The sequence below is a fragment of the Oreochromis niloticus genome, linkage group LG7 (genome assembly GCF_001858045.2).
Source record: "Oreochromis niloticus isolate F11D_XX linkage group LG7, O_niloticus_UMD_NMBU, whole genome shotgun sequence".
Lineage (NCBI taxonomy): Eukaryota > Metazoa > Chordata > Actinopteri > Cichliformes > Cichlidae > Oreochromis > Oreochromis niloticus.
This window is the reverse complement of record NC_031972.2, coordinates 42,010,522-42,036,593: the sequence shown is the minus strand read 5'-3', so window position 1 is coordinate 42,036,593 and position 26,072 is coordinate 42,010,522. Positions and strand designations below refer to the sequence as shown.

Genomic DNA, 26,072 nt, shown 5'->3' with positions numbered 1-26,072 from the left:
TAAGATTCTCCTTCGACTGCGTGGCTCTTGTTTGCCGTATGTGCACGTACACACATGCTCCTCATTGTCTTCCTTTCCCTGGATATTCACGCTCTCTGAACACAGGGGCTAGCCTCCAATTTTCATAACTCAAAAAAAAAAAAAAGATCCTGCCATTCCCTTTAATCTATCACCATAAACCTGATATGGCACATTGTATATTCTGTTCAGACCCTTTCACCCATTTTTTGGCATCATGACCATACCCAGAGGATGCTCTTTCCTGGCATTATCATCCACTGATATATAATAGGCACTACCCATTCAAAATGCATCATCACCATAACAGATAGGATGCCCTCTGTCTCACCATTACTACCACTACACAGTGGAGGATAATAGGCTATCCGCTCCTGAGGTGCTATCGCCACGGCACAGACTTTCCTTCTATTACCATAACACTTCTGTCATAATAAGCTGAGAGAGCCTCGCAGTCATGACCACAGCTCTCTGAGAGGAGGTCAGTCATGTCATACTGTTTGCTCACACGCTGGTAATTGGGAGAAATAAGGCTGGGTAAGGAAGTAGCAGTGGAGCTGCCCTTTCTTCTCAGTGTTTGCTGTGCAAGGCAGCTATGACGCTATGATCCAGCAGTGCTGCTCGGCCATTTGTTGTGTTTTAAAAAGCAGCGAAATAAAGTCAACAAGGAAAACGGTGCCAGCTAATTTGGCTGGCAAAATTGCAGCTGCTTGCGATGTCTCATGACGCTCCCTCATATTGGACAGCTCCTACGAAACAGCACTCCCCATCCTAATGCCGTGAAATGGAATGGGGGAATTATATCAATAAAAATATACTTCATTCATCTTACGCTCTTCTTTTCTGGGTTTTACAGATTTAGTTTGACAGATTTGCATGACCACATTTTTTTTCCTGGACACATGCGACAACCTAAAGACCCCTTCACTCTCTCAGCAGACTAGAACTTCAAGGGGAAGAGTAAAACTGATGGCACGGAGTGGAAGAGACAGGGGGGTCCAGGCAATGCGCTCATTATTCAGAGAGACACTCGAGGCCACAGGAACCGGCACACTTCATTTTTCTTGTCAAACTTCGACTGGCTTAATGGCATGTTCGCAGCAAGTGGTGAGACAAAGAGATGGTGTGGCCAGGCCAGGATGTGGAAGTAGTGTCAATCACAACACAGGCCGCCATCGCAGTGGTGGATAGCCTACATTCTTTTAAACGGTAGATCACCTGAGTTGCCAAAGCTGCTGAACGTGACACAGTGGCAAATAAATATGTCTCGTCTGTCAGGGAAGGAGACGGCAAATACAGTAGGGCTAGTTTTCAAAGAGCAAGCTAAAATATGGTCTCAATTATACTCGGAACTACTGAGAGGCACAGATGCTCCTATTGTTCCTCCCATTCCACATCTTTCTGAACCCTACCTCATTATTGCCTTCATTACTGGTGCCATCGATATGGAAGGCAGCTGCCAGAAAACCCGGCTGTATCCACAACCCATCATCCAAACACCAATTAATCATCCGCCCAGCAATTACACAATATACCTTTCACTGATTTCGAACACAGTGATTCTTTTTCTGTTTAATTTCTATACCAGAAGCTCCCGTGTTTGAAAGTCATGCAAAGCAGTCTCTTCCCGTTCTATATATCCACTGGACTGGAACTGTATTTTGATCAGAGAGATGATGGGGCAGGTGTTTTGGTGCGGCTTCATGTCAGCGAGAAGCCTCATTCCATCGCAGTCCAATCTCTAGGCATGGCAGTGGGCTGCTGTGTCAGACAGCCTCTTTTGTTCAACTCCTAATTGGGATAATTTATTGTTCTAACAGGAAGAGCAGCTGTGGCTTTACGGCGTAGCACCAATTAAATCCAGATGCTAGAGTGAAAAGATGGGGATGAACGTGACTTGGGGACCAATCGCTAATATTAATTCAGATCCCTGTGAGATACATGTAACAAGCTGGGATGAGAGATTCTTTTCAACACGATGCTTTTGGGCTGATACTGAAAATGTGCAATTTTGAGGGGGATTCATGAAAATGGTCACGATCAGATCTCTCAGACATTACGAAAGATTTCGAACAATGAATGAAATTATGTGCTAGATTAAACGGAAACGAAGATCTCGGGGACAAGGACTGTGGCTGCAGTGCATGAACAATCACTGGATTCTGAAATGTTGCTCTAGTTTTACTGTTGTTAAAGAAGTTTTTCCACCCAAAATGGCTCTGACACAGGATCAGGTGAATATGAGCGTGAGATCTGGGGAACAAGGGGAGCAACTGAGTGAAATCAGGTCGCTGTAAAGATTTCTCCAGGGCAGGTCTAACCCTGCCATACTGTGCTTGGCTCGCCTGCCTCTTCAGTCGAGGCTCTTTAGACGAAGAGCCTTGGGGACAGGCACAAATGTGAGTAACACAGAGAATGGAGGCAGCATGAGGTCACCACCTCAGAGCTGCAGCTCAAATAGTAATCGCAGATACACAGTGACTCCTTAAGGCTTAAAATTCGGAGGGAAAAGAGAGCGAATAGTTAGAACGTCCATAGAAAGAGCCTCCTTTTGTTTCTTCATTTGACTTCGCTTTAAAGTTTTAATTAAGTATTTCTGCGCTTTGCAGCTATTTACTGTAAACAGGAGGTATGACATGTTTAATATCCAAAATGCTTACATATAATTGCGTATTTCTTGCAACAACAAGATATTTTGCTTTGGATTTTGGTTGTAAAATGCAAAAAGGAAGAAAATTCGCATCTTTGAGGAACCATTTTAAATATCTCTCTAGCACAAAATGGTTAAGGAGTATGGTAATATGACGAGCACAAGGTAAAACCTAGGCAGAGCTCGTTTTTTTCTGTCCATTTTCAGACAGTAGTACCTTGCGAATACCTTGTGCTACCATGATACACTAAATATCCCCATAAAGCTAATCTTGTTTTCTTTCCAAAACTGTTTGAATTTTTTCTCTAAAATTTTGTCTCGCTTGTAAAATAAAGGCTTCGGAATGACTCCTTGACAGCCATTCATCCACAAACAGTAGATGGATCAACTGAAAGGCCAAATGGATCTCTTTGGCTCTGTGTCATGGCTGTATTTTTTTCTATTTCTGTGAGAACAGATACTGTTCGTCTGCTGTTCTCATTGTCCAGATTCCTCATATTTTTTAAGAACACGCTGCACACCATTCATGCATGTCATGTCACGTTTTCAGCTAATAGCTGTTTGGGATTCACACTCTTGGTGCAGAAATGATATTTTATGCCTTTTTAACTCATATATAATATATTTAACTAAATGGGAACAAAATATTTCATGGATCAGGGATAAGTGGCTTAACAAACAAACATATGGCTGAAAATGGCCAGGTAGGAGGACTGGATAGAAAAGAAGTGAAAAAGCAGCCATTTTCTGAAGAAAAACTTTGAAAGACTATCACGAAGCTTGGAGGATTACTACTCAAGATCATTTTTAAAAAGTCTGTCTCTGTGTTAGCAAAATATAAAATACTTAGGCTTTCACACAATCCTTTGGTTTTTATGCCCGTCTATGCACACAAACATATTTAATACATCAAAATTATGCGAAATCACACTGCTTTTATAAGATATCACCTGTTCCATAATCCACATTCCAACCTTTACTACTGGGACAGTTGCATTGCAGTGGATAGTTAACTAGTACTGTGTATTGATGATATTAATAATTAGCTAAAGAAGATGGTTTTGGGTGCTAGTTCAGCTCAGTTGTATGAGCAGGTGACCATATACCACATGGCTGAAAGCAGCTGGCCCTGATTCGAGTCCGACCAGTGGCTCTTTGCTGCACATCTTCCCCTCTTTCTTTCTCTGTGCTTTCCTGTCAATCTTCTCCGTTTTTATCAATAAAGCCAGTTAAAAGGCCAAAAAAAACCCCAAGGTAGGTATTACTAGTGTCAACTAGTATGAGTAACAAAGTTTAATCAGTTAGTTTCAAATACTTTAATTAGTTATACTTCAAATCCCTAAACATTTATCACCAGCTCCAGTCAATTTGATTATCTATTATTACTCTATTTTTAGTTTTTAATTTCATTCATTGATTTTGCACAAATATCATCATATAAAGTGATTAAAGAAGGTGTGATAAAATGCAGATACCACACAAGGCAGTAATCTTTGAGGATTTTGAGACGTCTAAAGACTGAATGAAGCTGACCTGATAATGACTGGATCATATTTACAACATGGCTGAATGGTTCTCCCTCTAGAAATTAAAGATGGAAGGAGTTTGTGATATTGTACATCTCTGTAACATCTCCCGCTAAATTTATTCTTGCCACGGAGCTCCTGTGTATTTCATTACATTCTACTTTGTACAACAGACTTCAAACCCCGAAGACAATATCAAATAGCTGTTTGCAGTAGCCTTGACAACAGTGGCTGTTTTCCATCTCCGACTTAACCTCTCTTCCTTCCTCTCACTTTCTTAGATGTCGTCAGAAGTGCCATAAGCTGTTCAACTGGATGGCAAGAAACCTTGGAACTTTATGAGGATAAAGAGCTCTGACCCAATTAGCCGTCTTTGTTAAATAAAACTCCACCGGCCAGCATTTAAACCACCACATACCCCTCTCTTCCCCTCCCCTGCTTGTGTTTTTACAGTACAAAGTGATTACAGATTTAATTAGCTGAGGACCTTGCTTCAGGGAGTCTCCTAAATCCATATTGATATTTCTGCAGAGTTCAGAACAAGAGGCCTGGGCTCTGTGAGGATGACTTACGAGGGTGGCGGCATAAAAATATAATGACGATGTGATTTTCAACTTTTACCAGGCTCTGTTTACTTTTCCCTCTGAGACTAATTTTACAGTAGTACGATGCTGAGAATTATGCAGCGAGCAAAGAGCAGATCAATGCCATCTCACAGCAAGAGTCGTGGATTTTAACAAATCTCCTGTCATGAAAGCTCGTTTTCTGCTTTTGACATGTGGAGAAGTTTAATGTAAGTTTATATACTTCAGTTCCTTATTTATTACCTTTGCCAAGTGGGTTAAGGATTTGTTAGCGTTTAAGTGTGTGTGTGTGTGTGTGTGTGGGTGTCTATCTGTAAGCTCGAAAAGCTATGAATGAAAGGGATGTCGAGTGAGGTCATTTTAACAATCCATTAAAATTTGGCTTACAGCCACCAATTTCTTCAAGGTTAGCTTAATGATTTATTGGTTGAAAACTGACAAAAGGCTTTTTTTATGGCTTAAAAACTATGATTCTTACAAGTCTGGTGTATATTGCCAACATGAAGAAAGTATTATAAGATTTAAAGTATGATGTCACATTTGACCTCTGACCTCCCCTTTATGGTCAACAGACTGATTTAAAGGTCAACGTGATATTAATGCTATACAGAGCTATTTTATTTATCTATTTTATTTATATTGACAACATATAGGGATGCTGGGGTATTATGATATTATGGGGAATCTAAATATTTAACTTTAGACCTCTGATTTCATCTTCAAAGTCAAATAAGGTCAAACTTTTATAAAAAATGTGTTTAAACCTATGCGTCAAATTTAGCTTCCTTTGATTGTATTGGCAACACTTAGGAAACTATGCTAATATATGAGGACTCTAAATATCACTTTATAGTTTGCACTGAAATATCATGTGACATTTGACCTCGGATCTCATGTTTACATTTCACATCTGCCTGTAATGATGAGTATTGTTAAGAGAAAGTGGATGGATAGAAGACTAAAGCACCTGGTAAAAAAGCACAGCTTCTCTTAGCAAAACATGATAGTGTCAAAAAGGCAATACTGCTGTTTGTGTACATGAATACTGTTGTACTAAATATTTTTTGACAGTCTGAAAAACTTTGAAACTAAATATAATTAAATTGGAAGTATATTTACGTGACATCCAACAGGTTCCCAGGAAAGCTAAACGTCAGAGTTAAGTCCATGATGTAAATATGTAAAAATTTTGTTTTTTGTTTTCTGTTCTGTGTCCTGTTCTTTTTGTATATGTGTGTTTTTTTTTGCTGCTGATACAACCAGATTTCCCCTTGTGGGACAATTAAAGGATTATTCTATTCTGTTCTATTCTATTCTATGCTATTCTATTCTATTCTGTTCTATTCTAAGTCAAAAGGCGAACGCTCGAATGCTATTTTTATTTGGTGAAAAGTATATATTGACAAGATGTCCTGATAGCAGACCTCACCAGCCTTTCATGCGAAACCATGGAAGCCTCGAAGCAAAGAGAGCAGCAGCAACAAAGCAGGCATCAGTGACAATAGATGTGACAATGATTAAGACAGATACAAAGTAAAAAGCAAAGCTGGACTAAAGATCTTGCAGTGGGTTGCAAAGTGAGTTGCAGATGCACAGCAGCTGTAAGCAGACTAAAACAGCTTAAATAGCACATCTCTTGTGCCAGCTAAGATTAAGCTACTCTATCTCCCAGGATTGCAATGTTCTGATTGTTTTGTTTTTTTAATTTTAATCCAAACCAAGATTGGCTCAGGTTCCTACCCGCTAAACAATGGACGTTGGATAAACGTGTCTATATTGTGTCCATTGGTCCATGACCAATTCTGGACATCTGGACGACATCCGAACTTCAAAATTTGGACATCCAACCAAGACCCAACCTCGGCATCAAGATGTTCAACATTTGAACTTTGGACTGGGTCATTTTTTTGGACATCATGTGGACGTCTATGACAGGTGCAGGAAATTTACATGATTAATAAATGTAATCTTTTTTATTTACAAATATCAACATTGTTGTTTTCAACATGATACATATGATTATTGATTTTGTATAAACAAACAAGATCTGTTATGTGTTAGGCTATTGATTTATTCAGCACGTGGGTTTTTGTTTTTTATCTGTTATTTCACATCTTCCTGTTGTTCTTTAGCTGGTTTATTTATTTTTATTAATCAACTTATAATTTGTAATAATAATGGTAAAATAATAATGATTAAAGTATTTGGAAAAAAATTTGCAATTCCTTTTAAAAGGAGTGCAATATGTTTAATACGTTTAAAAGAGCATTTGCATAATACATGGTTCGTTTTATTGTGAAGAGCTTTGTAAGAGGAAGTGCGTGTGTTTGTGAACAGCAGCAGGACTGAGAGAAGTTGCTAGGCACATTATGAGAAGTTTGTGCAAGTGTGTATGCATGAACTTGACTATCTGCTCGACAGTCTTTGTCGATGCTCAGCAGGTTGGTAAAATCCACCGACCAGCTGCTCACTTTTGTTTTAGCTCAAGAGCCCGTGTCACTTTGTGCAGTGGGTATAAAGTAAAACAAGAGGTTTGAGTTTATGACATGAAACATATCTGTCTGCATTTACACACTAAAGGAAATATCAGGTCTCTTAACAAAAATCAGTAGATTAAATGTAATTTCATGAAGAGCCTTTACACAAAATGAAAAAAATGAAATAACTGAAACTGTTGCACACACTGTCAAATGTAAAACTTTATTTTACAGAATGTCTTACACACAGTACTTACAGTAATGTGCAAATCTCCTGACCCAACCCCCTTTCTTTAGATTTTGCTTCCAAAAAGCCCCGAAGTCTTATAATTTTTTAAGAGTTTTTTTTTTTTTTTGGATAACTCCTTCTTTTCTCATTTTAGTTCATTCTGTGTACCTTACCACTGTTTTTGGTATAAGCCACTTAACACTGCCCTATAAATCATTCAAGAAAAAGCACCTAAGTCAAGGAATGAACTAATGTTGTGTCTATGCATAATAGACAACTTGGCAAAGAACCAAATAAAAATTGCATCTCTAGGTACTTTGTTACCTTTGTTTTATGTCCATATCTTTAGTTAAGTCTATGAAAAATGATAACAGTTTGACAGTCATAAAATAGTAGTTTTGCACCAACAAGGTGAATCCCAAAGAGCTTTTAAGCCAAAATTTGGCATATCACAGCCAACCGTGCTGTGTGGAGATATGTGGAGCACAAAAGAACTGCCGGGCCTAAAAAGTATCTACAGCAGATGAACAGAATCTGAAGGTTATGTTCTTTAAAAAAAGGGAAAAGAATGTTGCAAAGACCTGACACGGGACCTAAAAGAGCCATCTGGCCCTTCAGTTTATCCATCTTCTATTCACTCAGAATCATATTCTTCTGATTTTAAAGATGACTGTGATTCTGAAACCTCATCAGAAATGGTCTCAGTGGATGGGTGTCTGTCAAGAAAACACAACAGCAGTAGCCAACAACCAAAGACGAGGTTTGGAAAAGCCTTCAAAAAGAGTCAAGAACTATTCCTGAAGATTACTTAAAGAAATCACAAGAATGCTGACAAAGAGGGTTCAGCCTGTGTGTCTGTGGTCATAACAAATATTAAATTACAAGGTCATTTGAACTTCATTTTGTATCATTTATTGTACCACATATATTTCAATTAATTAAACCTATTCCCCATTTCCAATGAGTACAAACTTCTATATTATATATTGTGCTTTATATGTGTAGTACCATGCATGTCTGCGGGTGTTTCAATAAATCACAGCACGTAGTTCCCATTTTATTAGCAAAACATAAAGAAATTAAAGATGACAAGAGATTTTTGCATGTAATTCCTTTTAAAAAAGAGCTTATGATCCTGTGTTTTGTTGTTCTTAAACCTTCTCACATGAATTTTTATAGAAATCTAAACTGGAGAAATTGCTATTTACATTGAAACCTTTTTGGTTGAGTTATTTCCTTATTTCAGGGTTAGATGCCTATATTTAGATAAGATGCTGTTAAGATACTATCACTATACAAGAGATTAAAAAGGTAGAAAATGTTGAATTCTTTACAGAGACGCACCAATTTCAATAATTCCATAATTCAGGCACAAGGTGCAATGCAGCTTTAGAAAGAGGTCAGACTTTTTTCACTAGACCAATCCTGTCTTGTTAATATGATTTCTATTTCTATTTTATCGTGATATTCTGTAATTAAACCTGTAATCCGACTGGGTGTGTTTGGCTGAGTTTTTTGACTGATGATGTAAGACAGGGAAATGTTGGAAGTCAGGTACAACCGATGGTGAATATATCATCCGTTTGAATTTAAACTGAAAATGTTCCCAAGTTGCTATTATCGCAGCACAAGAGGGATGGCAAAAAGCATCTCAAGTGCCAGTTTTACCATGAAAACCTTCAGAGAATAGCAATAAAAATTCATATTTGAGATTTACAGCTAAAATATTCACTAATATGCAGTATTTTTCTTTGTTTAACATCACATTCACTCAGCGATGAAATGTGAAAGCAGCATGCTGTGGGCTTGTTTTCATCATGACTGTACTGAGCCTCTATAACGCAGTGTTGAATGAAAGACCAGCGGAGCTCTGAGGTAAAGTGCCAGCGCCAGAGAGGAAATGAAAATGAGGGTGGTGACTATGGAAGTGTCAAGTGCTCCTCGTCAAACTCCCTGCACATACTATGAATATTTCACTGCTGAAACACAGCAGCCTTTCACCCCATGCTGCACCCCTGGAGACAGACAAAGACAAACAAAAGAAGACAAATAGACTCTGTAGCTACATACGGTATATAGATAGCTATAGATGGAGAGTAAGATAAATCTATTTCCCCCAACTACTTCACTACGTGGATACCTGTCTCAGGCTTCATCTTTCAGCTCTAGAACTTGAGGCAGGGCTGACAGGAAGACTTTTCCACAGCTGACAGCGCTGCCTTCCAGCACCAACAGGGGCTGTCTGAGAGCTCACCAACATCACAAAAGCAAGTAACGCCCTGAACAGAATTGCAGATTGCTCTGAAACACAGAATTTACTCGCTCATACAGATTATGTGCATGCAGATTACATCCTATACATTCACACATAGAGACAAGTAATGCAAAGACTGTACAAGAAATAGGGAACGTGACTACATTCAAGGTACTGAAGAAATGTTGAGACAATGTTGATGATGTTGAAGTGACGCGGCTATCAGTGCAAATAATAACTCATCACTACAAGAACTGTAAATTACAGTACACAATGCTGGCTATGTTTTCTTTTTGCATACACTGCCCTGCTGGTTTCCTTAGATAAAACCTCTTGAAACTATAGGGATGTATGATCAGGCCACAACTGAAATCTACAGTTGTGTTTGCTCCCTTCCTTTTTTTCTATTTTTTTGTGTGTTTGTCCCACTTAAATGTTTCAGCTCATCAAACACATGTAAATATCAGACAAAGATAACACGAATAAAAACAAAAATGCTGTTTCTAAATGAAGTTGTTTATGATTAAGGGGGAAACAAAAATCCAATCTTACATGGCCCTGTGTGAAAAAGTGATTTAAATATTTAAATTTGCTTTATGAGCTGAAACATTTAAGTGTGACAAACATACAAAAAACAGGAAATCAGGAAGAGGGCAAACAGTTTACACAGCACTGTACCTATCTATACTACTTCAGTTTTTTATATATTTGTTATAATCAATGAACCCTAATCCTTGTGAGGACCATAAATATATTAACCAAATTTACAGTTGTGCCAGCAACCAGCAGCCTGAAATTGCCATATGTTCACCTACACCACAAACTACCAGCTACTTTAGACAATTTTTTCTTTTTGTACATATTTGTACAGTACATGCTCATCAAACAACTTTTATTTACTTACCAATGTTTCTGGTAGAATCCATCACAAAAAGTACCACATTTAAGTGGGAACTGATATTGAGACAATATTACTAAGACAAACATGAATGATGTACATTGATCTATGCCATAAACCCCAACCCAAAGATAATCATGCTCCAGTAATTGAAAAACTCCTCCTTAACCGAAAGCAGTAATTGCAAAACCAATACTGAACCTATTCAACTCAAGCAACACATAACAAAACCATGTCCCAATCTTGAGGCAAAATAACCTTCCTTCTGCTGTAAATGCGATCTTCAAAAGTTGCCACAGTGCTACAATTAATTTCTAGCCACTGCCAGAGCACTTGAAATCCAATTTTCTCCTTGGGAAGCTTTGTTAATTCTTTGTTTAATATATATATTGAACTTCCTTTTATTTTTCCAAAGTTGTAAATGGCTTCTTCACTTCCAACACTTCATGAGCTATAAAAATGCACAGAAATGAACTTGTTTTTCCAGTGCATGTGTTGTATTAAATATGTGCTTTCATGCTGGCAGTTTCATGTAAAGTACTATGCTATGATTTAATGATTGCTCCGTAATCCTGATCGATACTGCCTCAACAAATGAGCTGAGGTTCAGAAGGACAGTAAAGGGTGACGGAACATTCCAACCATAAATCAGACCAGAAGCACTTACTTTCACTGTGTATCCTATGGGCCATTATTGGTGGGTGTGCTCACACATCATAGTGGCAGGGGTCTTCCAGGCTAAAAAGGAATAAAAAAAACAAAGGACTATTAAATCACAGTGTGAGACCAAGCTCCAAGCAACATACACACTTTAACACCGTGGTATAAGGACTGTGAAGCTAGGTTAGGACCCACAAAGAAGGATGGCGAGAGGAGAAGAAGGAGAGAAAGGGAACGCGACATTGATTTTCACCCTCTGAAGTGCCACTTCATCATTCTGTGAGACACACTGTATCGATCCCCTGCCTTTAGTTTGTTTGTAATTTTGGAGGCTCAAAACTGTTCACAAAGATAGATCCTCTTATATGCCACTTGCCTCCAAGATGAAGAATGGAGGCATCAAAGGATGTGTGGGGATGACCTCATTTTACAAAGTGCTTCTCACTCACTTGGTTTTTGTGGCCCAAGAATTAAGGAGGTTACTGTTTCTACAGTACTCTTTCTTCCCTTTTCTCTCTAAAACATAATTTATATAGACATTACATATTGCATTTGCATTATTAGGAGTATTTTTATTTACACATTACATTATATCAGTTTAAATCGCTGGGATACAAACATGTCATCTTTTGGGCGAAAATCAGTTTCAAATCCAAGTTTGTGTGATTTCTGTTGATCTGGTGTTTTTCTTCAAAGGGTTAGAGTTGGGATTACTGTCAGGGAGAATGAAATGAGCGCAGTACCTTCAGAATTATACAAAATGCTGCTGTCTTTAAGAGGGACCTCTCTGACAGATCAGTTTTTGTAACTGCCTGAAAGCTTTAAAGGTGCTATGTGTATTTTATTTTGTAACTTCAATCACTGCTAACTAAGCAGCTACTTGTTAGGAAGTCCCTGGGATCATCAGTTGGGTCTAATGTCTCTGCAAGGTAAGATAATGTGAGATTTTTACTGTAAAATGCATGAGTAATTTACTAGGCTCCTTTTCCACTGTTCTGAGTGAAAATTATATAACTTTTGAACACTTGCATTTGTCACTTAACAGCTTTTGTCCTGAGGTGTTTTTGTAAAAAGTAAATTACAATTACAAATTACAATTAATGGTGTTTTATTATTCTGTGGCATTAATATCTACAGTCAGGCTATAAAGGAAGCAACTGTGAACCAATCAGACCTCGGAAAGTTTTAATTCCATGGCAATATACTAAAACACAGTTACATGTAGTTTTTAATAGGTAACAATCTCTGCCCTTGTGATGTCTTGTAAGTCAGAAATTTGTGAGCTGTCCCTGTTGGGTTGTTATTATTTCTCCACCTGTTAGTACAAGTTGTTAGCAAGGTCCCCGTAGTCCCTTTCTGTTAGAAAGTTTGGACCTTTAATGGGTGCATTGGCAATATTTAGGGTCTTCTGAACTTATATATGTAAGGTGTCTAAAATTTACTTATGCTCTGGTTTGGAGATATAAAATTTAAACTGAACTGAACTGAATGATAAATAGGGGCTTGACTGTTTTTAGCTAAGGTATGTGGGATGGATTAAGCAAGCTTCAGTGCAAAAAATCATATTCTCATAGAGTGAGCAGAGAAGGATTTTACTCCCAACATTGTGCTGGTACAAAGCATATTTACTGCACCTTTCTACTGTGACCTCCATAGCTTCCAGAAAAACTCTCAACCTGAGAGACAACCACCCACATACAGTCCTACCTTAGCAACTCATCTGCACTTTATAATACCCCCAACCCACTGCCCCTTATTCAGAGCAACAGAACGATAGCACCTCAGAATACCTTCAGAAATACCAAGGGAATACTTGAAGGTTATCATTTTCAGGAAAATATCCTTTAGCGAGGGTTTCATGAGCAAAACAAATTAAAACACATACACCTACACATGCAAAAAAGACATGTTCCATGTCTCACATTGCTATTATTACTGTGATACTGTTACACACTGGTGTAACAAACACACAAATACACAAAACATATTTCTAGCAGTCAGCATGCTAGAACTTTTGTTTTATGGTAAATGGATCTTGTCTAAATGTAGGCACAGGAAGGTGCTTATTAGCAATATGCATTCAGCAGCCACTTTGTACACCTGCTCAGCTGCTTGTTAATTCTAATACCTATTCAGTCAATCACATGACAGCAACTCAATGCATTTAGGCATATGGACATGAAATTCAGACCAAGTTAAGAACAGGGATGGAAGGTGATTTAAGTGACTTTGTAGCCACTTTGCTTGTAGGTACCTGATGGGATGTTGTGGTTTGCACGTTTACTTAACTAGTGACAGACCTCTGGTTTGACTGTGGGAGGAACCGTTTGGGTTTGGGTCAGAAAGGGCATTCAGCGTAAAAGTCTACCAAATCCAACATACCCAATACCCACCGTGGTGTCCACCTGTAAATAAGGTAGCAGTTGAAAGTAGCTTTTTACCCGGTGAGCACAGTTCTCTGGGTAGAAATACTGAATTACATTACCTGCAGGCTGCGTGAGGTGAACTTACATTTCCAGTGGCATGCACTCCACGGTATGGTGATAGGGTTTCAGAATGGTTTGCGGTTTATACCTACCTAGCATAAATCTCCAGTTGCTAGCAACACTCTCCTAGTCAATGATTAAATTATTTCCAGTTTTTTGAATTCATGTGATAGAGACCTGCGGGTGATCTTTATCTTTCAAGCTCGGGTCCTCTACCAGAGACCTGGGAGTTTTCGGGTCCTGGGCAGTAGCATTGCTGTTCCTGGGAACAGATATCTCGGATGTCGTTCTTGGGATCTGCTGGAGCCGTTCGCCCAGTTTGGGGGTCATTGGTCTGAGTGCTCCATTTACCACTGAGACCACTGTTGCCTTCACCATCCACGTCTTCTCAAGCTCCTCTCTCAGGTCTTGGTATTTCTCACACTTCTCCTGTTCCTTTTTCTTGATGTTGCTGTCACTTAGCATAGCTACAGTTATCGCTACAACCATCTTCTTGTCCAGTTATGTCCAGGTGGTTAGCCATCACCAGTCTGTCCGTCTGTATCTGGAAGGCCCACAGGATATTAGCTCGGTCATTCTCAAACATTGGGGAGTATATCCCATTTGACCTTGGGACTTCCAGGCCATACTTGGCACAAATGTTCCTGTATACTTGCTGTGGCTTCTATCTCCTCCTCTGGCCAACTTATTACCCCAGCAGTGTGTTTGACGACTGATAGGATATAGATGTTGATTGCCCAGCTGACTCCTCGAGACTTGCTTGCCTTACTCTCTCTCTCGCTCTTTCTCTCTTTCTCTTTCTTTATATATACAATGCTAGTCAAAAGTTTGGACACACCTTCTCATTTAATGGCTTTTCTTTTTTTTCACGACTATTTACATGGAATTCTGTAGTAAACAAAAAAGTGTGAAATAACTCAAAACATGTTTTATATTTTTAATTCTTCAGTATATCCACCCTTTGCTTTGATTGCTGCTTTGCACACTCTTAGCATTCTCTCTCTGAGCTTCATGATGTAGTCACCTGAAATGGCTTTCCAACAGTCTTGAAGGAGTTCCCAGAGATGCTGAGCACTTGTTTGCCCTTTTGCCTTCACTCTGCGGCCCATCCAATCCCAAACCATCTCGACTGGGTTTAGGTCAGGTGACTGTGGAGGCCAGGCAATCTGGTGCTGCACTCCATCACTCTCCTTCTTGGTCAAACAGCCTTTACACAGCCTGGAGGTGTGTTTGGAGTCATTTTTCTCTTGACAAATATATGATGGTCCAACTAAAGGCAAACTGGATGGGATGGCATGCTGCTACAGAAGCTGTGGTAGCCATGTCGGTTCAGTGTGCCTTCAATTTTGAATAAATCCCCAACAGTGTCACCAGCAAAGCATCCCCGCATCAACCCACCTCCTGCTCCATGCTTCACGGTGGGAACCATGAATGTTGAGACCATCCGTTCACCTTTTCTGCGTCGCACAAAGACACAGCAGGTGGAACCAAAGATCTCAATTAGACTAATCAGACCAAAGAACAGATTTCCACTGGTCTTAATGTCCATTCCTTGTGTTTATTGGCCCAAACAAATCTCTTCTGATTATGCACTTTTGCACAACACAACCGATGGTTCCAACCCCTTTAAGAAGGCAAGAAATTCCACAAACACCCTAACAAGACACACCTGTGAAATTAAAACCATTTCAGGCGACTACATCATAAAGCCAATTCAGAGAAAGCCAAGGGTTTGCAGTGCTGTCAACAAAGCAAAGGGTGACTACTTTCAGGAATCTAAAATATAAGACATATTTAGAGTTATTTATTAATTTTTTCTTTGCTACATAATTCCATATATCTTACTTGATATATTTCACGTCTTCAGTTTGTATCTACAATGTAGAAAGAAATACAAATTAAAAAAAGAGGAGATAGATAGCTATGAACAAAAGAGAGCAGCCTTATGTGAAGAAAAATATCACAACCACTGTTCTTTTTAAAAAAATGTTTTAAAAAGATCTCACCTGCACCAGAATCAGTATTGTTAAACCTACATCATAACAACAAACTACATAACTAGAATTATATATTTGCAACCTTTTTAAAAGTAAAATCTGCCTGCTTTCGTCCTTATGTGCACACATTCAGTTATAGATGGGTGTCTGCATGGTGACTGGTTGCAAAAATTAGCTGCAGATTCTTGAGATTAAGTAGCACATGCTTTAGAGGTACTGTTTGAACACAAGACAACCAGTCCATCTGGTGAGTTCTTTGTGCAGTATTGTCTTTTCTCTATATCTAGAGGCAGCATTTTCCTTGCGACTGAATCAACATACTGACTCAAATTATAAACTGTCATGTCGGATCTTATGGGGGCTACTATCTTGCGTTTTTGGAGCAAGAGCCCACTCACTTACCTGCTGGACATGACTGCGACACACCCAGCTTTTTAATGATTTCTGCTGGTAGTTTTATGCAATTGACAGCTTCTTAAATCAAGATAAATATAACTTTGATGCTAGATTTAAAAACGCACAAATCTTAACATACTATAGTTTTATACAACATTAAAATCATTCTGTAGCTCTTACAGTTAATGTGTTAAGCTACAGTTAAGCTAGCAGTTAGCACATGGCACTGTGTAAGAAGACATTTGTTAGCTAGTCAGCAAGTCTACACACCTGTGTTTCTCTCATCACTGGTACCTTGATGAGGTCCAGAGTTATTGTAAATATTTGAATTATCTGGAAATGAAATGTTGCTTTCTGAGATTTTAGCATTAGACTGAGGATGATATAAATAACCTAAAGATGTTACAGTTTTACATCCATTACACACTCACAGAGCACTCTATAGCCTGGTAACATGGAAACAGAAAACTTTAAATAAAATGTTACATTTAAAAGCACATCCGTCAAAGGTTTCAAAGAAGTGTAATTTGTTCTTTCCATTTAACAACAGGACCCAGAGTCCACAATATTATTAACAGCTGGGGGAAAAAATTAGTGAGGTAGACCATCGGCACCAAGCCGAGCCTGGATTCCTGGATTCCTGGATTGAGAGGTTTACAGAAATGCCTTCCCTTTTTTCCATCATAGACTTCCTGTACTAAATGATCTGTTGACCCAGTGAGGCAGATATCATGTCAGAAAGATCAGGAGAACTGAAACTCATTGCAGGGACCAAGCAGGACTCAAAGTAAAATCTTCTTTTTTAGAGCCCCAGCGTAGGTGAAGATGGACAAAACACATTATGAACAGCGTGGTAGCAACCTGTCATTTGTGTAATGTTAGAAGTACTGAACATCGTTACATCATCACAGAGGCTCTGGAGTTTTGCCAAATTATGTTGTTCCGTCCTGCAGAAAATAATAGATTTAAAATATCTATTATACTCCCTGGTTACTTTGGCATGAATGCTTCTTAATTACTTTATGGTAAATAACACGCTATTAGCAAATCACAGTGTGAAAGAATTTCATATTAAAGCTTTTTGGCTCATACACATGAAGAATTTTTTACCTTGTACTTTTTACCTCATGTTTTATTTATTTATTTATGCTGTCAAAAAAAATCTACATATCATTTTATGTATTGCCAATTTCACTGACAGTACATAATATGTTAGCTTAGTATTTGTACTATTTTTTAAAATCAGTTAATTATGGAATTACTGCAAATTTACACCAGTATTACAACAAATACATGAATTTAGTATTTCTGTCTGTTGTCACTGGTCGGTACTCAGGTCTGAATTTGAGAGGAGCTCCTACAATCAGAAAGAGAAAACCATCACAAACTGTAGAACATCGTACAGACTTCAGGTTCTGTAGCTCTGCTCTTACATTTTTTCAGTCTGCAGTTCTACTGACATGCTTACACTGCTGTTTTTAGATATTTAATAATATTCTTCTGGACAGCAGCTGAAAAAAAGTCCAGCCTGTTGCTCTTGCAGTGTAATACTAATAATAAAAATACAGTAACAGTAGCGTAAGCTAGTGACTGTGTAGGCCCACTGATTTTTCTCTGCTTCACATATAAATCAATGCAGTGCCTCATCTTTGGCTGCCTGCTACAGGTCTGAACATCCTTCAGTTTATTGTAGTCAGATATACAGAGTTAATATCTAAACTACAGCACTGACTTTTAATTAACATTTAAGCACAACAGAGATTTCTTTAGTCAAGGTAAATGTACACAGATTAGCTTCCAAACATCAGCTTTCTCCCAATAGCTGACTGGTCATCTTAGCTAACTAGCTAATGATGTTAATTACTGATTAGACTAGATATCACACATTTACCTTAATGAAAAACTGTGACGATCCCTTAGATCCCTTATATTGATTTGTCCGGTTTAGTACGGAATACCTCAGTCTGTCAGTTTGAAGCCCGCAGTGGTGGTTACGGAAAGTAAACACTGGACCTCTTTTCAGTGGCCCTACTCTATCTGCAATCCCCGAACAGGGATATGCAAGTTTCTCCGTGACTACAACTGCTAATCAAAGCTGTCGTCATGACATTTCACAGCATGATGTTAATAATTACGATCTGAAAAAGTGACCCAGTTAATCAGGATGATGAGAACTAATAACAATTGCAGAAAGCATCTTTGGGAAAACTTATTTTCTTTTAAGTTGATCCAAGTCTCATCCACTAGCATGGAGATAGCGGGTTTACAACCTATACTGCACCCAAACACCAGGGGGCGACATTTTGGCTTCACTTTGGGGGAGCCGTTGGGCCGTCCATGTTTTCTGCAGTCGTGTAAGGATAAGTGTCACTTTCACATATCTCTGAGAGGCAATGCACATACTGACACAAATGGCTTAAAGAATTTCACTGTAACAAGCCTTCATCTTCACAGTTACTAGCAGTATAATGACTGACAGCATCAACATTCTGGATGGAGGTCATCTATGTGAACAGAGCACTGCATCCTCCAGATGCTCTTGCCATATTTGTTGCCTACAGGCAGTCAAGTATTTCTTCATTTCCTTACTCCCCAGGTTTTTAAAATGTCATTTATGTCTAATGGCCGTGCTCATTAGCTGCATCTGAAAAACACACTCTGGTCATTACTAGCAACATTTGCAGTCAGGCTTCATGCCGAATTCTCTTTTTTGAGTCATCCGTCACAGCCCTGTTCCTTGGCAGTTGGCACTAGAAATGACGCAAAGCACAAATCTTCTAATTATCTGCAGCTATCTTTATATGCTTACATTGGTAGTGAATGTGTTTTGACAAGGCTGTTTTATCAGTGTAGCGAGAAACCCAATCTGGAACAACATCCATCATGTTAAGGCTGCCAAGGCCACTTGAGGGACTACACAGGCAGTAGTGCGCTACGAATTGCACTTTACCTTGGCATGATCCCCTTGTGGGCAGAGAAAGAGAGGCATGTGCGCTGTGATGGAGACAATAGCAACTATCTTTCATTATTTACGTGTCCAACTGTCAGATATGGACAAATATTACAAACAAACAAACAAAAAAAACCTTTGGCATGCTGGTGAAGATTGCCCAACGACAACTCCTCAAAGTCAGGAAGATAAAAAGTTTCTGCAGAAACCAAGACATCCACTTTTGTCATTGTCAAAATGAACAGAAACCCGGCTTGGTGTTTCTACCTTAACGGTGTAAAATAAATAAGTGCTTTGGAATCACACAGTGGCACACTTTTTTAGATTCTGCATATTTCTTTAGAGGAGCGTTGTGTGGGTGTGCAACAGCCTGTCCAAGTGAGAAATAGAGAAAGAGGGAAAGTGGGTGGGGGAGCATGCTGGCTATCCTTTGTCAACTGCTCAGTGCCATTTAATGGCCTGTAAACCCCTTTGCTGGAGAAAGAACAGGCAATTAGCATACTGAGTGGATTACAAGATTGCTCTGACTCCTGGATTAATGTGTGCACTTAATCTTCTCTTTGCTAAGCGATTCTTGGATATACAGCTATTCAGGGGAAATGAATTTACCCACCTTCCAAAATACATGAAAAGGAATTTCTTCCATGATGACATCAAAATTGTTATACTACAGCTACTTAATGCACTGTTGGACTGAACTGACCAAGATTTCTTTTTATCTATTTATGTCACATCAGATGGGAATCAAAGTGGCCCAAGTGCCCCTCTGGGCTAAGTACTCGTCAAGTGCTCTTTGTTTGAGTCCAAGTGCCACTACCAATGTCAAGTTTCCCCTATGTGCCAGTTCCAATTGGGCCACCTTGACTGACATAAAGACCTCAGTCAACATGTTAAAATCATTTCCCTTTAGAAAATACAACATTAAACTTAAAGTAAACACATCAGACTGTCCAACAGCAATACCGTACCAACTAACAATTCTAGATTTTCTTTACAGCATTGTCTCCCAATCTAATATAGCATGAAGTACTAAACATTTCCCTGCCTTTTAGGTACATACAGTTCTAGTATTACTTCAAAGCCCCTCACAACTGTGTACTAAATGATGCTTTGATACACCATAAACGTACTTAATCCCTTTTTATACAGAGATTTTGACATAATGGCATTCAGAAGAGCCCTTCATGAGGCCTTAGCTTGTTCAGACTAACCCACACCAAGCCGGTGTAATTCCTCTCCAGTGGGCGATTTTTCATATCATGTGGAATATAGGGGGCATAACATCTTACACAACAGCAATGGTAGTCCGAGGTGCCAGCTCTTCCACTTACACAAATGTCCATATCTCCGCAGTCGGCGTAAAGGTCGCACAACAAAGCCCCCCATTCTTCTTTTGTATCTTTCCATATAAAATGTGTGAGGCAGAAAAATGGCACAATATTACAGCCTCGAACAGAGGCTTTACACGTCTACATAACTCTGTGTCCTTGAACTCAAACATTTTCTGAGTCCGTGGCAAAACCGTCCCGCACAGCACACCATCTCCTTGATTGCCATACACTGGCTATTGTTACTCTATATGATAAATACGAGGCTGCACTCCATATCGCCTCAAACTTTGGCTGCATCTCCTGACTCTGCCATCATACTTGAATCACTATGTCTGTTTGCTGGGTTTGATATGATCTTTAATCTATGGCTTACCACCTCACATTAGAATCTTTTACCCTGGAGTGGCCCCCAGAATGAAAAGCACAGCTAACACTCAGAACCAAGGCAGGGCGTCGTAAAATGGCAACATGTACACATTGTGGCAGATAATGTCAGAATTACATATCCATTCATTCATTTATTCATTCGTTCACAAGAAGCATTTACCGGAAAAAAACTCCAAATGCTAAAAATACAATTTTGCCGGAGGTAAGCATATACTGGTGGGGGGCAGCACAGTGGCATGGTTAGCACTGTTGCCTCACAGCAAGAAGGTCCCCAGTTTGACTCCAACATCTGGCCAGGGCCTTTCTGTGTGGAGTTTGCATGTGTTCCCCGTGTTTGTCTTGGTTCTGTCCGGGTACTATGGCTTGCTCCCATAGTCCAAAGAGGTGAATTGGCCACAGGTGTTAATGTGAGTGCGAATGGTTGCCTGTCTCCCTGTGTTAGCCCTGCGATAGACTGGAAACCTCTCCAGGGTCTACTCTGCCTTTTGTCCTATGACAGCTGGGATTGGCTTCAGCCCCCCTGCGACCCTGATAAGGGTAAGCAGAAGAAAGTGGATGGGTGGTAACCATATAGCAATGGACCATCATGTTGTAGAGAGTTAAAAATCAAAACAAAAAGCTTGTTTGCCTCACAATATTTTTTGAGAAAATTGGTGCAGTAGCAATAGCACAATGCATTGTTCCCTTCCTCTTAATATCAACACAGATTACCGTCTTCACAGCAATTCCCTGCCTCCATCCTTGCAGATAAAAGTCTTTCAGGATGCACCCGTTCAAAAAACTCAAGTGCTGATTCACTGCATTGTGTCAAAAGGGAACAGATGGCTGTGGTACAGTATACAGTACCTTCACTGTCAATTGAGGCGAGTGCTCAGTGTTCCAGCAGCTAGACTGACACATCATGAGCTACATTAGGATTTTACATCACACTTTCACTCCTCAGCCATTTTTTTGGAATACAAAGCTGTAGAAAAGGAGCAAGGACAACAAGCAGAATGAAAAAGAAGGGCTGGATCCCGGGACACATTAAGAATGCGTTTTCTCCTTCGAAATCAATAATGTCTCATTGCCTTGAAGATTGCCAGGAATGCCATCGCTTCCAATTTATTCATTCATTCTTCTCAATGAGCACACTGTGGTGATCCCCTGTTTTCCATCCCATCAGCCCTCCTTCTCTTTCCCGGTCCATCTCATGGGAGGTTCCTTTAATTTGTTAAGATCTCTTCTCTGTCCCTTTAACAATGGTATTTGTCTGAAAATAAGTACACACGGTCAGCCCTGGCAGTCTGCAACCCTGGGGCCATAATTGCTGGATTGTATCAGAAGAAATGAGCTTAAACATTCACGTTTTACTCATCAGGCCTCTATTTAATATGCAGCACTAAGTGGATATTTTTTTCCACACACATCCTTTGTCTCACTTTGTGAAAGCACCTAGTTGAGATGAGGAATCATTTCAACCCACTCTTCACCTTCCAACTTCCCCAAAACCCGCTCGGATTTACCTTCAAGGTGCCCAGCGACAGGTCGAGGTTGAAAGGAGAAGCTACTACAGACCAGGGACTTCCTAAAATGTATTTACTCCTTAATTATCGACATTAGCCAGAGACGATGGGAATATTCAGGCTCAGACAGCTGCCGCCAGTTTCCAGCCTCTCTCAGAGTCTTCATAGTGAACTGAAGACGTGAAATATACTCAGACATCACAGAAAGCTACAACCCACCATCTGTGGGGTAAGCACTTAAAGGAATCACTGATTGCATAGGTAACTTTAGGGAAAAAATGCTCATTGCCAGATGTAGTTTTTAAGAATTGGCATCCATCATATTTTCATCCTGATGCACCTATAAAAGACCATCTGTTGTTTCATGTAGTTTTTAATTTTTTTGGTCTAAGCCATAGATTAGCAAGATTCATCTGTTAGTTCTCTCACTTTGAGAATAAAGAATCGTGTTTTATTTTCTGATGACTAAAACACCTGTAACTTTCTTCATTTCCAGAACTTCAGAGAAATCTCAGAGGACACTGGTGTGATCGTGTACTCTCGGTGAATCTCCGTGTGAGTTTGTGCATGTGTGTATACTCGCATCACTTCTGCTGAGCGTAACAATAAAACACAGCTGAACTGTGAAACCCTTACTCAGCAACTTTAGTGCTGGCTCTGTGAACAACGGGGTCAGAGCTTACAGTAATTTTTGTTCTCTCTGCATCAATATATGATGCTTCACTGGGGGCAATGAGAACCTGTCCAGAGTTATAAAAGGAATCTATTTGTACCTGGTGAATGAACACACACTCTTTGAGTGAACACACACCCACACACTGCACACCTTTTGACCCTTCAACAATGTGGGGTGTGAAATAGCAAAACTTAACGGCTCAATTCCTCACAAAACCACTTAAGTCAGCTCTGGTTTATTACAGCTAACGTACCATCTGCTTCCCAGGGTGGCTCCTCATTAAATATGGAGGAAATAAATAACATATCTTAATAACGTATCTCACTTCTGAAGTCCTGAACCTTAATGTGTCCAGTCCTAGTAGAGGGGAGGACTAACACAAGTTTGACAGCTCTTTTTTAAAATATATTTGACAGGCTGTGGAACATGGTGAGAAATGTAAGAAGTTTTTTTTTAGAGAGTGCTGCTCCTCCAGACAGTCTTGACAGATAATTTTTATCTGAACACATCCCAGGGAGAGTCGCAGGCTGTGCAGAGCATCAGAACAACCTTAGCCGAACTGAGCAGAGAGTTCAGAGTCTGGACTACTAATCCAAGCAAATAAACAGCGAAACCAAAGGAGAGCAGCCGAGCCGGTCAGTGGGGACAGATGACGAGAGAGATGGAGGTGTGGCAAAGAAGAGTTTTTCAAAAACCTTCATTAGTTACAATAATTAACTTATTGATGGTGTGTTTCTTTTGATCACCTGTTTTTCTCCTGTTTTGAATTAGTTAAGGCGGTCAGACCCTGTCTTTATTTTTGACTTTGTTTTGGTAAGGTCAGGGGTGCGGGATTTGTGTAGATTTGTTTTGTTTATTATTTTGGCCTTGGCTCACCCTGAAGTGTTGACACTCCCGTTCTGTTGTTCCTCTTCTTTTTTCCACTTTGTAAATAAATCACAATATAACGAACGGATTTGTTTCCTGTGGCTGCTTGGGTCTTGGGGGGGAAGCGAGTGCCTCGTTCATGTTATTGCCTGGCCCTAGACGGGTCGTAACATGAATTGGGGGCTCGTCCTCTGCCTTGTTCTGTGGTTGTTCTCGTGTGGTTTGGTCTGTTTGGCAGTTTTCTTGTTGTGGGGGTAGTAGGTGTGTGTGTGGTTATGGAGTTTTCTTTGGATGATTTTGTTACTTCGCCTTCATGGGACAAAATAGTGAGGTGCAAGAAAGCGGATTTGCTGATTATTGCTAGTTTTTATGATGTTCAAGTGTCCTATGGTGCCTCGCCTTTGCCTGGTCCTGCCTCGCCTTCGCCTGGTCCTGCCTCGCCTGGTCCTGCACCACATCCTGCGCCTCAACATCGCCGGCCTCCTTCCAGGCCTCTGATTGGACGTCCTCGCCATCATGGACGGCCTCCACGTAACAGTGGTTTTAAAACATAGGCATGTCACCTCTTTAATCTATTTCACAGTGAGCGATCTGGTTTTATACCCTCTTTATTTTAGTGCAACTAAAATGACACATTATCTAAAATTCATTTTTCAACTTTTCCATAATATTTTCTTCTATAATAACTACATATTTTAGCTGTTTTAGCGATTGTGTTGTTGATGTACCTTTTATTAGTGAATTCAAATTTATATTTTAACTTTATGATGTAATGAATAATTAATGGTATTTAATTAATAATATAAATAATTTGCAACACTAATAAAACATCTACAGCATTATCTTAAATACTTGTCTAATCTTTTTTATAATTAGAAAATCCAATGAAAATGAAAATCCAACTTCCTCAGGAAATGACCTCTTTGCCATTGTTGTCACACGCCACGGTCAAAATGACCCTGCTAATGTAATTTCTAGCATTATAAATTGGCAATAATGCAAAGTAATCTCTTATGTTCATCGATTTCCCCGGACAACTAAATCCACCATTACTGTCACTGTGTATTAACAGACATATGTTGTGTGGGTGTGTAGATATCCGAGCATAAAAGCATAATAAATTGCTGCTCCTCTGATGCTGCTTAATTTAAGCCAGCCACTTGGGATGATGTCGTTTATATGAGCATCTGTTTACCGTCGAACACCACTATATGTATTTATGGTAAGATAATATGTGAGAATGCTTTTGTCAAAATATTGTAACCGCAATTAATCACAACTTTAAACACTGGCTGGTACCATTCAAAATGAATGGATTAATAATTCAACAAGAGCTGCCAGAGAACGCAAGTTAGTTTTTAAAATATGCTTGGTGTGCTGTGTTGTGGGTTTTCTGAAAGGTGATAAATATTTATTTTTTAATAAGCTGAATTCCTTAGAACAATCACGGCGGAGCTGAGGAAGGTGGTCTTTTATCTGCTTTAGAGGGGTGTGCAGGTGTTGCTGGCTGTAGCGCTCCCCACAAATTTGTTTGCTAACTAGCAAAATTCATTTTTACTTTTCAGGATTTGTTTAAGCTAAAATATATTTATTAAATCAAAATGCAATGTGACTCGTATTCTAGTTCAAGCATAAATGGGATATTTAACTGTCCAATTACAAAAATCCTTTGGTGACTGAGTTACACTTCCAAGCTTTCAAATCAAACCAAATTGTGTAACAACGCATATTTAATCACTAATTCTACAAGAGAAAGCTATGATCTTTGATCTTGTTGAGGTGTGTTGTTTTATTAAAACAGAACACATTAATTCAACATTACAATTCAGCAGTAAAGCTGTTTGAACTGTCTTTGTTTGTCAGCCCATTTAGCTAAGCTTTCACAGTTTAAAGTCCTTTCCACTTTCTTCAGTTCTGTTGTGCAGAACTTACTTAGACCCTACCGTCTCTGACAACGCTGACAATGAGCCAACATTGTGCCAACTAATATTAGGCTTGAATGTCCTAAAAATCACACTCTGGTAAACATTTGATTTCATTGTATGGGATTTTATTCCCTAAATGTCCAATAATGTTCGATCCACTTCAAAGAAAGTTTCACTAACACTAGCTAAAAGCGTTTAAACAGTAGCGCTTACTGACAGGAAAATTCAACAATTCACCTCGGTGACTCATTTAGAC

At 39.3% G+C, this 26,072-nt stretch overlaps 1 protein-coding gene across 2 annotated transcripts in view; it reads right to left on the bottom strand.

Moving 5' to 3' along the window:
• The window catches only part of mgat4c (mgat4 family member C), a 120,753-nt gene that overhangs the window by 57,946 nt on the left and 36,735 nt on the right, over positions 1-26,072 (bottom strand). Inside the window, exon 2 of one of the 2 annotated variants that reach the window (XM_003449196.5) lies at positions 11,304-11,374. The exons of the other annotated variant lie outside the window; for it this stretch is intronic. The gene's annotated coding sequence lies outside the window, so the exon portion shown is untranslated. The remainder of the gene's footprint in view (positions 1-11,303; positions 11,375-26,072) is intronic. 2 annotated transcript variants of the gene reach the window in all.